General features: G+C 31.8%; 1 long non-coding RNA gene across 1 annotated transcript; it reads left to right on the plus strand.

Moving 5' to 3' along the window:
* The first annotated feature begins 1345 nt into the window (after positions 1–1345).
* On the plus strand, positions 1346–2481 carry LOC131646586 (uncharacterized). The gene is made up of 3 exons (XR_009297523.1): positions 1346–1493; positions 1641–1716; positions 1818–2481. It is a non-coding gene; the product is annotated as an uncharacterized LOC131646586 (long non-coding RNA).
* The last annotated feature ends 2009 nt before the right edge of the window (positions 2482–4490 follow it).

Consider the following 4490-nt stretch of genomic DNA (forward strand, 5'->3'; position numbering starts at 1 on the left):
CGGTAACCGAATTCGTGTTCCACATAGATAATAAGCCTCCTGAAAAACCCTCCGAGGCTGAGAATGAGAAATCCATCTCTTCCTCCCCCCACATACTCCTCGCCACTGATCTCGGAATATCTGTTAATTTTGTTTCAGGAGGCTTATAATCAAAAGCCTATGACAATCCTTAATCACCAGAAGTTGTCACACATTTATACTTTTAGTACAATATTTCTCAAAACATGTATTTCAAAAATAATTTTTATGAAAAATTATTCAAAATAGATTTAAATTTAAGTGTTATTTAAATTTTAAGATAATAAAAATTGTAATAAAATGAAGAAATAGATAAAATAAAATTAAAAAGAACTATTTAAATCAATTTTTATTTTTAAAAATGTTAAAATTTAATATGATTTTTTAAAACAAAAAATATATAATACTATAAAAATAATTTTTAAGAAGAATGAAACAAACGAATTTATATTGTTTTTAAAAAACAAGGACCGAAAAGATACATTTACCGCATGAATGGGTAGCTCAATTAATATTTATTAGTTGAGTGAACTGGGTATAACTTGTTGATCAAGAGTTAAATATCTGAGGAAATTATATTTTATATTTATTCATTAATATAAATAAATTGTTGATATTTATGCAAAATATTGGAGAAATAGAAGGGAATTTAGAACATCGAATACAAGTTGGGTGGCTGAAATAGAGAGAAGAACATTAGGTGTTTTTTTGACGCAAAAGTACCGCTCAAGTTAAAAGAAAATTTTATCGGACTACGGTAAGGTCTGCAATGTTATATAGGATAAAATGTTGGACAATTAAGAATCAACACGAGAATAAAGTAAGTGTAATAAAGATGAGAATATTGCATTGAATGTATGAAAAGACTAAACATGATATGGTTAGAAATAAAAATATTAGAAAATATTGGGATAACGTCTATGGTAGAGAAAATAGTGAAAAATAAACTTAAATGGTTTGTGTAAAACTTAAATGGTATGAGTATGTAGAGAAAAAATCTATATATTAGATAGTAAGGAGAGTAGATCACATCAAAAAGTCATACAATGCTTTTTTGAAAAGAAAAAGGGATCAGCAAGTCATTTATATTAAGTCATATTTGTGAGGCCACAAGGGATCAGCCAAGTCATTTATATTAAGTCATATTTGTGAGGCCAAATAATGAGACTTTGGATAAGTTTGAAGTTTCAAAACTATGCTTGAATGAGCATATATCCTTTGACGCGTAGAAGAAGTCAATATAGAAGAAAACATAATGGCTAGCGGTAAAAGACAGCGACACTTTGAATATCGACGGTACTGGTGGTTGGCTCTTATTATCATTGTTCAACATGAAGTCTTTATTCAAGTGCATATATAGTTGCCAAAAACAACAATACTCACTACTCAAAAACCAAGTCCTTTCTCCTAACTACATATTTTGCAAAAGATAGAAATGAATGACACTAAGAATGCCGATCCCATCTCTGCTAAAGGTAACTTTTTCATGTCTCTTCTCTTGATACACACAACTTAGATCTTATCAGCTGTGGCAACTTAACCATGATTACTATCAAATAATGTTTGTGGCCATATTTTATTATATTGAAAAATTGATGACGTGTCTATTTTCTTGAATGAAGGTCCTCCGACGATGGCACCACCTCAATACGATCTTCCACCACCCAAAAGTCAGAGTAGTGAATTCTGTGAGTTCTGGTCAGTCTAAAAATCTCAAGAACCAAAAAGTTTTGATTTTGTTTTGTTCATGTTGTTCTTGTCAATAATATTTCTAACTTTTTTTTTTTTTTCTGTTTCAGTATTACAGCTCTATGTTGTTGTTGCGTCTTAGATGGGTGTTTCTGTGACCCTTCAATCTTATGTATGAGCTGCTGCTAAATCATGCAATGTGATTTGATATTTAATGCAATGTGGACAAATAACAATTCTTGAGTTACATTGGGTCCCTTATCTTCTTAATCATCAACTTGGATTTGAATTCAAATGTGCAAACTACTTTATTCAACAACTGTGTGACTGGGACAGTTTGTAATGTTTTGTAGTAGTTTCTTCTTTTAACGTTTATGCTTAGTAAAATTTTAGTGTTTGTACAAAGGGCTTCTTTTAAATTGATTTCATTTTGCTTTTACACAAAAACTAGTGTCTTACCCGTGCGTTCGCACGGGTACCCGTCGTTTTTGCGCAATTGTGATTGAGGGAAATAAAAGATGATAGGAAAAGTGTTATTTTGTTCAATATACATATTATTGTAGAAGTAAATATTCTAAAAATAAATTTGTAAAATATAGAAATTTCTTTTCAATAGGTTGGGACAAAATTTGGGATATACTGGTTAAAAAACATTATTTTCCCCTTAATATTCAATATTTCGATCAATAACTTCATGTTCCGTTAATATTTAATATTTTGATGAATAACTCACGTTCCCGTTAATATTGAATATTTTATTCAGTAACTTCATGTTCCCATTAATGGTCAGTATTTTGGTCAATAACTTCATGTTCCCGCTAATATTCATTATTTTGATCAGTAACTCCGTATTCCCGTTAATATTCCAAATTTGTTCCCGTTAATATTTAATATTTTGATCAGTAACTTCATGTTCCCGTTAATATTCATTATTTTGATCACTAAGTCCGTGTTCCCGTTAATATTAATTATTTTGATCAATAACTTCATGTTTTAGTTAATATTTCAAATTTATTCCCGTTAATATTAAAAAAAATACCAGTAAAAGGTATCAGTAAAAGATTAAATTTGGGTTAAAATTAAAAAAATTATAAAAAATATTAATATTAAAAAATTGAATATTGAAAATAAAAATTAATTAAGAAAATAAAGTTTATATGTTGTTTTATTAGTGTGCAATAAAAATTGGAAAGATTAATTATTTGACTTAAATTGTTAATGTTTTACCAATAGTAAAACAAAATGTGACCTGCATAAAGAACAGATAGCACAATGTCGATTGTCCAATGCAATAAACTTATTCACATTTACTTTTAACTTACTAACATTGGTTCCCGTTAATATTGAATATTTTAATTAATAACTCCATGTCCCCGTTAATATTCAATAGTTTGATCAATATCTTCATGTTCTGGTTAATATACAATATTTTGATCAGTAACTTCATGTTCCCGTTAATGTTGAATATTTTGATCAATAAACATAATTTTCCCCTTAATAATCAATATTTCGATAAGTATCTTCATGTTCCAGTTTTTTTTTTTAAAAGCAAGAAACCATTCCAATAACTCAAAGAAAAAAAGATAACAGATACAACAAAAAATTTGGTCCCCCTATCAAAGAAAATTACCCTCCTATTGAAATCTAGCTAAGGTAAACCAATGGGTTATTGCTAAACTCATAGAAATTACAATTGGCACGCATAATTTTCCCGATAAATGACCATCTCCAAACAAGAGCTTTACAACTCCACACAACATCTGTTGAGTTCCAAGACGAGTTGTTAAAAATAATATCATTCCTTCTTAACCAAATGCTCCAAAGAATAGCGAGCCAAATAGTTTCCTCCTTCCCTTTTCTAACCTTCTTAGTTCTACAAAAGTTACTCCAATTCCAAAAACTCTCCCTCATATCCTCAACCCAAATATGGCTCAACCCTATCCACTCGGCCATCTCCTTCCAAACATTAATGACATGCCGGCAACACAATAAAGAATGCTTCAAAGATTCAATAACTTCCTCACAAAGAACGCATTCCAAACTCGAAGATTTAATAAGAATACCTCGCTTTAATAAGAGATCTTTGGTTGGAATTTTGTTGAGAAAACAACGCCATCCAAAAGCTTTTACCTTAAGCGGGACCTCCACCTTCCACACTTCTTTAAAAACCGTATCAAAGCGATTAGCCGGACCGAAAGGGAAGAATCTACTATTGAGAATATAGTAGCAAGAGGAAACTGTAAAACAACCGTTTTTATCGTGATTCCAAACCGGTTTATCTTGCTGAACCGAACATAAATCAACCGAAGAAAGCAGCCTTACCATCTCCGCAACTCCCTGAAGAATGGCTGAAACTTGCCCTCCAGCACCTGCTGTGCCTGCGCCTAAGCTGCTTGAGACAGCAGCAGCTTCAAAAAAGTGGGATCCGGCCGTTACAGCATCATGGCCTATGCTAAGCTGATTTCCTGCAACAGCTGGGGCAGCGGCATGTCCAGTAGTAACAATATTTTCCAACTGCACAGTAGGATAAATCTCAATGCCAAAATCACTCCAAAGCCACCTACCCTCCTTCCAACCTCCCATTGCACCATTTGAAACCTCTTTCAAAAGAGAATTGCTATATAAAAGAGGAAATAGATCTTTTAGGATTCCCTCTTTCAACCATTTAGCATGCCAAAAGGAAATAGCTCCACCATTACCTACATGAAAAAAACAATTGTTAGCAAAAAACTCCGCCGGCGTTTTGGCTCCCAAAGATATTATATCCCTCCACCACACCGAAG

Source organism: Vicia villosa, linkage group LG2, assembly GCF_029867415.1.
Source record: "Vicia villosa cultivar HV-30 ecotype Madison, WI linkage group LG2, Vvil1.0, whole genome shotgun sequence".
In the NCBI taxonomy this organism is placed as follows: Eukaryota; Viridiplantae; Streptophyta; class Magnoliopsida; order Fabales; family Fabaceae; genus Vicia; species Vicia villosa.